At 41.9% G+C, this 9705-nt stretch overlaps 1 long non-coding RNA gene across 1 annotated transcript; it reads left to right on the forward strand.

Moving 5' to 3' along the window:
• Positions 1–36: 36 nt before the first annotated feature.
• Positions 37–5777, forward strand: LOC135184502 (uncharacterized). Its single transcript, XR_010306059.1, has 2 exons — positions 37–132; positions 5459–5777. It is a non-coding gene; the product is annotated as an uncharacterized LOC135184502 (long non-coding RNA).
• The last annotated feature ends 3928 nt before the right edge of the window (positions 5778–9705 follow it).

Raw genomic sequence — 9705 nt, forward strand, 5'->3', positions numbered from 1 at the left:
TCTGTCAGATCTCTTACCATGTCTACGCAAGACCCAGATCCTCATCCATAGCTCAGAAAGGTGCAAACTACAGTTGCCCTTCCCTGATTTGCCTTCCTCTATTCCTCATCTACATCCACAGAGCTAATCAAGGTGAGACAATTAATTGTGACTCTCTTGACTGTTATGCTACATTCCCATGGGGTTTTCAGTGCTGTCTGGGGCTTCTCTGTGCTATATTATAAATGTTTCATAAAGTAAATATAGAGAAGGAAGAGGAGCAAGTAGGAGTCAGGTTGCCCACAAATATGGAATAATGTGACGGGGGGGGGAAGTGCTGGAAGTCACAGTAAGCCATTGTAAGCTGAAATCTGACATTAACATCTCTGTTCTATAATTACAAGGTGTACTCAGTGGTTGTTAGCTTTGGAGGGCAGAGTGTAGTAAAGATGCATTAGAGCAATTATATTGCAATGACAGAAGATCATGAGTTAAAGATGTTGTGGATTCTGTTAGTATACACATCTGAAATTGTTTGGAGCTGATGTGGGAGGTGTATCCACATGGAATTTGATAGCACTGATATTGTAATTAAAGCTGAGGAGAGGGGGTTTGTACTTATTTCCTGCTGCTGCCTGTAAATATTAATTAGCTCCTGTAACCACCTGACCCTAGCAATAATCAGCTCTGCTAGATAGAGCAGGAGGGGAAATGTGAACTGTCCACTAAAATTTGTTAGGAAAGTGAAGATGAGAACAGCCCAGTTGTGATAGAGAACAGAGGCTCTTGGAGGCCCATGTGCCTGATCCCAGGGGAAGAGCAGAATCTTTCCTCTAGCCCCTGCTTCATAGAGGACAGGGACATTTTTGGCACCATATGGATGACAGAAACACAGCTGATTTGGCACACAAATGGGTAAGAGAATCACAGGTCTGCAGAGAGCTCAGATTTCTGAAGACACATGAGACTTTTTTTCCTGCTTGCCTTCCTGCCTGCATAGGCTGCAAGGAGGAGAGATGACTCCAGGAGGGCAAAAATATAGATCTGAGTTGAAGAGTTTCGCTAAGACTGCAGACCCTAGGCAGACATTTGGTATTCTTTCTGAGGACTTCAGTATCACACTCAAAAAGAAGAGAAATTATTATTTCATCAGTTGCAAAGATGGGATGAAAAGTACATGGGGAAAGCCTGCACCTTATATAGGCAAAAGGCCCAAGAGTTAAATTAAATAAAATTCTAGCCCTAAGTCCCAGGCTGCCTGGCAGTTGCCACTTGCTGGCAGAGTAATCCCTTTCACCATTCACTCTAACATGTAGTGTGAGCTTTCGACACACCCAGAAAATTGCATTCAAGAGAGAAACCTGAATGCACCCCTTTAAAGATGGCAAGCAAAAGCCACAAAGAAAATGAAGGTGAGTTTGTATCTATAGCATAACTAGGTACCTGTTTCTCTTCCCATTAGATCCTCATCTTGTGTGCTATAGCAGGAGTCCTCTTAATGGTTTTCTGACCAGACTCATTATAGATATGTTTTTGTCCCTCATCTTTTCCTATCAGAGTCCTCTCCCCAGTCTTATGATTCAGTCACCTATGATGTAGAGTCTTTGGAGTCTCTGTGAAGGAGGTACAGACTTGTACTTTAAAAAATGGTGTCTTCCTAAACCCCTTAGGGTTGGTCAGGCAGTAATTCTCAGAAAAGGTCATGGGGCACCATGTTGCTCTGCACTGGTGTCTGGTTCCTGCTCTGCTGGAGATCCCTCAGCACCAATAGCACTGCTAGTCCTCTTTATTCTTTCCTGACAGCACCACAGTACGTGTATTTTAATCAGTCAGTGTGAGACAGTGTCACAGGTTCTGAATGTTCCTCTAGGGAAACCATAGCACAAATACCTCCCTGCTGCTTGTAGCTAGACTGAGCTGCCTGACGTAACACATATATGCTCCAGAAAAGCTGAAATCCTAATTAGAAGTGTTGGCACCAACATGTGTTCAGACCAAGGTGCTTCTCAGCCCCAGGGCCAGACAGTTTCTGTGCTCTCAGGACTGTCAGAGTCTGCGACCACTGTTACCTTGCTAGTAATAGCATGGACAGGAGGCAGAACTGCTGCTGGAGGGAGGTGAAAAAAAGGAAAGGATTCTCATGGTGGTCACTGATATAATATTAGTCACATATGTTACAGAGAACGAGGAATGTATGTATAATTTATATTAAAATGCGGCATGCCTCTTGGGCTATCTGATTTGTAACTTTTATCACTTTCATTATGGAAATCAGGAAGGCTGCGGGGACAAACCTACCCAAAATGAAATGGCGATATAAACAAGAGTTTTAGGGGAAAACAATGGAATAGCTGAGCACAGGTACTAAATGTAGCTCCATCAAAGTTAGAGTGGTTTACTGTTCTCAGCAGTGAGTCTAGCATCAAAGGGAATCCTAAACCTGAAACCCCTGGAAAGAAGTGGATTATCAGCAGATACAAACTGATTCATGTAGAGAACAAAGAGAACACTTTGTGAGCCTGACTTTTTCCCAACTCAGTGACAGCACACTCTTCCCTGAGCTTGGAGAGGTTAAGCCTGGAACTTCAGGCTCTTCACCATGTTAACATATTTTCCTCCAGGCCCTGCACCCTCAAGGTATGAATAAGTAAGGCTTCACTTTTTAAAACGTGTAAGTTATACCTGTTTCTAGGATCCTGCTGGGAGCGTTTTCACAGTCCATAAGCAAAGTAACAGCGGAGCGTTAACGCAGGGGTCCAGTGAGCCTTGTTCGTTCATGGGCACTGGATATTTACAGCCGCTTTATAAAAGTTTTTATGTTTACATACTTGACAGAATAAAGGCTAACAATGATAAATGTTAGCAATTTGACTTGCCGTTTTTCAGTTAACACTTTATGGGCCCTCTTGAGGCTGTATAGGGCTTCATTGTTTGTGGAAGAGAACTAATTGATTGTTTGGAGCTATCTTGCTAGTAACAAACAGCACAGACAGGATCCAGATTTGCTGCTGTGTAGAGCTGACAAGATGGTCCTTGTAGCGGTTGATACCATTTTAGTTGCACTGTTATAGAGAATGAAAAGACTAGACTTGATCAGTGTAGAAATAGAAAGGAGTGACGATAGCTTTACACTAGGTGCTGCAATTTGACTAGATCGGTCCTTCTCCAAAGAGAGAATCTTCATGTGCAGAGGAAGGTATTTGGCATGCTAGTTCATCTTGGTTTTTCATGGAGGGTATTCTTTCTGTCCCTCTTTTGAACGAAAAGCATTTCACCCCCTCAGGTTAGGAGCACGCCTTGTGTAGAGGTGTGTGCTCCATACTATGGTCCAGTGCTCGCTCAGGTAGATGACCTGTGTCTTCCTCTAGAAGATACAAAGGCAAGATGTCTGCTGCAAAGCAAGGTACACAAATGGATGTAGAAATCAGTGGCACTTCTCAAAAAAGTGCAAGGCCATTCACCCATTTAATCCATTGCAAGATTGAGACCTGGTTTAGAAACAAGATATTCAGTAGAAGAACGCAGCTGCAGATTTAAATTTTTACCATTGTATACCAATGGTAAATATTTTGGAAATGAGGAAAAATACCAAAATGCTCAAGTACTGCATATTCAGAGGCCCCAGCTTTAGTAAAATATGATGATTTTATGAGGCTACCCTATAATTCATTTCAGCTGCCCCAGAAGTAAAATGACAGTGGTGTTTAAGGGGCTGCTTGCAGAGGTCATAACCTTCTGCACACAATATATTGAACAATTCCATCATTCCTGCCTTCAAAGTGAATTTAGACTGACATAGCAGAATAGAAAAAAATGCTTAATAAACTAAGGGTTTTATTGCACACACACAGAGTCTCATAGGTATGCACTCAGCAAAGTGGGCATGACTCTATAATAGGTACACTAAAAAAAGCAATCTGTTTGTATTAATATCCTCTTTCACCACACTGAGTAAAAAAAAAGCCTTCTCCAGTTACTTTACTCTTTATCTTCATCAGCTTAACGTTTGTTTGGCTGTAGTGTTACCTTAAGAGAGAAACCTTATCTTGCAAAGTGAGAAATACGAAATTTAAGGGAACTAATCTTTTATGCACAGCAATAGATGCAGAGCACAGAGCCAAGTGAGGGATTCAGGAGACACTGCTCTGGCAAGCACTGGCCTGCGTGCATGTCCTCTGGCGAGGAGAGAAACTTTCCGTTGCGCTGCCCCCTCAGCCTCTTCAAGAGCATTGAAGGCGAGTGCTTAGAGGGCCATCTCATCAGCCCAGGTGCTGAGTCAGCCCAAGAATTTTCAACTACAGGAGAAAAGGGATCACACCAGAGAATTTTCTCCTTGAGAACCTAACCGTGTTCTAATCAGAGATGGAAATTTCTGAGGTGTTCTGCACTTCTAGAACACGTGTCAGCAGTTTAATGCAATGAAAAATGGAAATCACGGTCATGCACTTCTCACCTCACACGTAAGCATTATTTAACCCTTTGATGTGGTAAGATTTGTAAGAAAAATCCTTCAGACTTTCATTGCCTTGAAAGAGCTACAGAAAATAATTTGATAAACCATGCCCAGTCTTCAGCACTCTCTTTCACAGTACCCCCTGCACTAGAGAGAAGCTTGCGTCCCTAATCTCCAGCTGAGCTCTAGGAGACTTAAACCAGATCCTCCAGGATCCTTCAAAACACTTAAGACCCTAGATCCAACTAACCTGCTAGAAGCTGGGATGAACAATGGGAAGAAAAGCCTTAAATATGTGGCCTTCATGCCCTAAATGTGAATCATAAACACAGCACCATCCTTCTGCTATAGAGAAGTTCCTCATCATAAATAATTCTTTATTGCCAACACTTGTTTGCTGATTGCTAATTGCTTTTACTTTGCAGTCTCAGTGTTTCACCATCATATTGTACAGCCACTGGTACTTTACTTTTCAGGCATATGAAACGTGTCCAGATAACGGCACCAAAGCTGGTGAGACCTGGAACACGAGCCCTATGAGGAGAGGCTGAGGGAGCTGGAGTTGTTTAGTCTGGAGAAGAGGCTCAGGGGTGACCTCATTGCTGTCTACAACTACCTGAAGGGAGGCTGTAGCCATGTGGGGGTTGGTCACTTCTCCCAGGCAACCAGCAACAGAACAACGGGACACAGTCTGAAGTTGTGCCGGGGGAGGTATAGGCTGGATGTTAGGAGGAAGTTCTTCCCAGAGAGAATGGGCTGCCCAGGGAGGTGGTGGAGTCGCCGACTCTGGAGGTGCTAAAAATAAAGACTGGCTGAGGCACATAGTGCCGTGGTCTAGTTGATTGGACAGGGCTGGGTGATAGGTTGGACTGGATGATCTTGGAGGTCTCTTCCAACCTGGTTCATTGTATGATTATATGATGCATTGTCAGTCATATTTTTGTTGTCTTTTCTGTGTAACTGTCAGACCCTGAAGCTGGTTATGAGACTCTGAAATGGGAAATTTTTGTCTTGGTCAATTTTCAGATAAGTCTGCTGCAGGAATTTAGCAGAGGAATTTATTTAAACGCCATTTGTGAACTACACTAAGGAATCGTCAGTAAACCATGACAATTAATAATGAGAGGATGCTCGCCTGGAGGACTTCTCCCTAATGAGGTTTGGTTTTAGACAGGCATGCTGTTTGGAAGTCAGATACCATGTTTCTTGAGATTTGTATTTTTCTCCCTATCTAGCAAGGCTGTGAGATTTTGTTAATAATAAACCACAGTGTCACTAATGATTGCATATAATGGGAAAAAGCATGACCGTGAGCCTACTCGAGGAAAAAGAATTTTACATACCATTCCAATGGCTGTTATTTATTTATTTATCTGTAAACAAAAGATCTTAATAAGACAGCACAGTTGCTTTGGAAGTAGACATAGCCAGGTGTGCTTAAAAAGAGACTATGGACAGCTCTGCAGTGGAAAATATGATGATGCACATGTCTTCAGAAAAGGGTTTCTGCTTTGAAATGCATCTCTCTCTAATGCAGGATTCTTGTGTAGGACCTGTTCTCAAATGTCCTTTCCTAAAGGACCTTTCCCTTACTTTTTTTATCTGTGATATTTGCATTACTTCACGCTCAAAAACTCTTCCAGTCCCTATCATTCCATAATTCTCTCATTCTGTAATTTTTCAACATGTTCTTTTGGACACTACTATAAGGACTTACATGTGATAGCCCTGGAGATATTTGCGTACATACCAATGGAGGCATACAAGACGCATAATCAGAAAAAGGTGGTATGTAAGGAATGATGTACAGCTTACTGTGTTTGAGAGAGATGGTGCAGTCCTACCTATGTTTGTTGAACTCCCTGGCACCCTGTTAGCACAGGCCTGTGGAAGTTTCACATCTGTTAAGAGTGGGGAGTGAGTTAGTGAATGCTTCTTGGATTCTTCTAAATAAGTGGATATCTGGGTCATGGGATAGGAAGGTCACCAGACTTACGGATTCTCCTGTGGACAAATCCCCACTGATACTAGAAGGTAGCCAGAATGTAGTTGTGACAGACTAGTTATCAAACAGTTAATATGTGTGATAAGTTTTGGCTGAATCTTTCAAGCAAAATTAGCCTGTACCATGGTTTTGAAATGACTGCATCAGGATGAAGTCTTTCTTTCTAAACATGAGATATTTCATCTCTGTTCATTAGGTGTTCATTCCCATACTGGGCAGAACTCTCCTTAAAGTAACACAAAAAAGAAGAATAATATTGTTATTCCTAAATTAGTAAAGTTCTCCCCTGGTCTAAGGCTGCCCAACCACTTACTTCCTGCAGTGAGCAGCATGTCCTCAAGTTACGGAAATGCACAATGGGAAAATGTGTTCCTTTGCCTCAGCTGCACATCTGATAGCCCTTAGGCAGAAGACAGGTTTGAAAGGCATCTAACCAGTAGCCACACACTGCGTCTGGTTCTTCAGGTAGTTCAAGATACAGCAACCATGTTAAAAAAAAAGCATCACTCCTTTACTCCTTGCCTCCGGCAACATCTGCTTGTGTGACAAAGCGAAAGCTCAGTAGTTCCACACTTCAAAAACTAGTTTGATGTCTGACTTAGATTCAAAGCGCTCAGTAACTCCGTGCTTTGCACTTACCTGTTTTAATCTCTCACAGCACAAGCAACTTGATAATGTAATAATCAAACAAAAGATTGACCGAGGATGTAGCAAGCTTAACACATCCTTCTGATTCTGCTACTGTGGAGTGATAGATACTTGAAGAAGAAAAGAATTCCCCTAGTGCCTTCATTGTTTTCCAGGCATCTTTCCAGATGAACTTTCCCAATTGTAAAATCATTACAAAGTGGAAATGCAACCTCTTTAAGAGCCGACTTGATCACCCAGTCTAATCTGAGGCACTGTAATGCAGTAATGAATCCTACAGGCAAAAGAGGCCTTCTCGTAGCTGGCTCTGTAAGCTGAAAAAACAGAAGATAGTGCATTATATATATGCCAGAATGTTATTTTTGACTGCTGTGTAATTTGGGATGTTACCGAACCAAGGTCTCTCCAAAAGCTAGAGCCTAAACTCTAAAATGAAAAGCCCTTGAATGTCTTGACATTCCAATCTCCAACTGAATTCAGATTTTAACCCCTCACTGGCAGCTGCAGTATTCCTGCTTCCATTCCTTCCAAGACTGTTGTGGGGTGTGACAGTTACAGGATGAAAGAAGCTGTGGGTACAGCTAACTAAAAAGGTCCTTTCCCAGTCATACTGCAGCTATATCAGGCACTCTATGAGCAACAAAATAATGCTTAAAACATACTTCCACCAGAGAAGTACTGGAAAACCAGGCTGGTATCATCCTCTCTGAGTTTGCTTACTGGGAGGTTTTTTATGTGAAAATAGAACAAAATCAAGCCCATTCAACAACAAAACTCCAAACTTGCTACTGGGGCAGGAAATGAGAGAAAAAAACCAAACAGTTATGTTTTGTTTTTCAAAATAAGAAAATTTCATTTTCAGAATGGCAGAGAAGAAATTGATAGCTAACTTACAGATTTACAGGGAAGGTTCAGCACACAGAAAGATATGTGTAAGTATAGAAAATCAGAGGTGAAAGAAACATTATCTCTTTACATCCTTCTTAGGAAAAGAAGCAATTGCAATCAGGTTGCAATTCGGTTATTGGCTTCAAACTCTTTGTAAAATTACTTTGCCTTTAATAATGCATCTTACCTTAAAGCTGGAGGCACGTTTTCTCTAGTTTGGAAAACAAAGCTTAAGAATTGTCTTGTTTGGGTTGGAATAAACCAAATAGTCGTTCATGTAACAAAGTGATAGTTTGGGACAAAGCTAATTTTTTTAAAATTGTGATCACATTAACATGGAAAAATCAGTTTCTAAGTTTACTATTGACTCAAATGTACTAACATTTTTGACTCCCTTGAAAGCATAGCATTTCTACCCTCTTTAAAACAGAGGTGATTCAATGTTCTGCAGTAAACCTACAGCAAACCCACAGCAACTGCACTTGGAAGCTCTAACTGCTTTCCAGCAAGGCAGCAGTCTCTGAGAAAGGTCCACTGTTTAGGCACTAAAATGATACGGGGGCAACACCAAGTCTTCGAGTGGAATGTGTGTAGATCGGAAGTGTTTTCAGAAGGTTTGATAAAAATAACATTTGAGGGTTAGTTTGAAGGGGTTTTTTTGTTTGCTTGTTTTGTTTTGTGGTGTTAATAATCTTGTTGTAATCCAATAAATCACAAGAATTTAAGGGTCATGGAAAGAAAAAAAAAATAACATCTCTGAATGCTTAATAGAAGTGGAGACATTAGGAAGCAGAACTAGGACTCTAGCTCTGTTACTACAACATAACCACTCAGAAAACCTTTGTGTGAAACATCTGTGTTGCTCGAATAGCTCAAAGCAGGTAATGGGACAAGGAAGTATTAAAGGTGTTTGTGTTACGTACAAGCATGTGAGGGTCCATCTACTTTCCTTAGGTGTCCTTTGGTATAGTAGTCTCCCTGCCCAGCTCCCCTGCCGTCTGACAACGGATACACCTCAGAGTGAGCTTCTCGGTCTTGTCCAAGTTGCTGTTCTTTCTTTCTAGTTTATGCAGCCAATGTTACACTGCTAGGAACAACAGATGTGCTCCTCTGATGCTGAAAGTTATTCCTATGAAAGACATATTTTTGTTTTGTTATCTACATGGCTATTTTATGCATTTGCCTTTTATATATGCACTCCTGTATTACTCAGATCATACTAACACTTTATATGGTATCTGTTTTATGTTGCAGGTTGATAGTGTATATGCCTCACATAATGTATTTACTATTTTATATGGGGTTTATAGGTATACGGACACTATGAAAGCCATAGATGCTTTCCACCTATTGGGGAGGGGAGAGGTGTTAGTGCTTTGATTTTGATGGATTCAGCATCTGTGGGCGCAGGCTATGATTGCTGCCAGGAGTGAGCGGCAGAGATCTGGAGTGTTTGACACAGCATAAGCAATGCCAGAGTCTGACAAGCAAGCCCATGCTGCTCACCCAGGCTTTCCACTGTGGGTGGGTGCTTCTGAGGTGTATCTGTTTTGGTTTAGGCACAGCTTTTTCCTTGACTCTCCAGTGTCTGCCGTCAGCACGCTGAATCCAGGTGCAGTACCCTTGCAAAGGCAGCCAGCACGAGCCCAGTGGTTCCTGGTGTGCAGGGATGCCAGGCCTGTCCCAGATTACCACATGCTCATGTTCCCATGCTAGAGGACCCTCTGCAGCC

This window comes from Pogoniulus pusillus, chromosome 20 (assembly GCF_015220805.1).
Source record: "Pogoniulus pusillus isolate bPogPus1 chromosome 20, bPogPus1.pri, whole genome shotgun sequence".
Lineage (NCBI taxonomy): Eukaryota > Metazoa > Chordata > Aves > Piciformes > Lybiidae > Pogoniulus > Pogoniulus pusillus.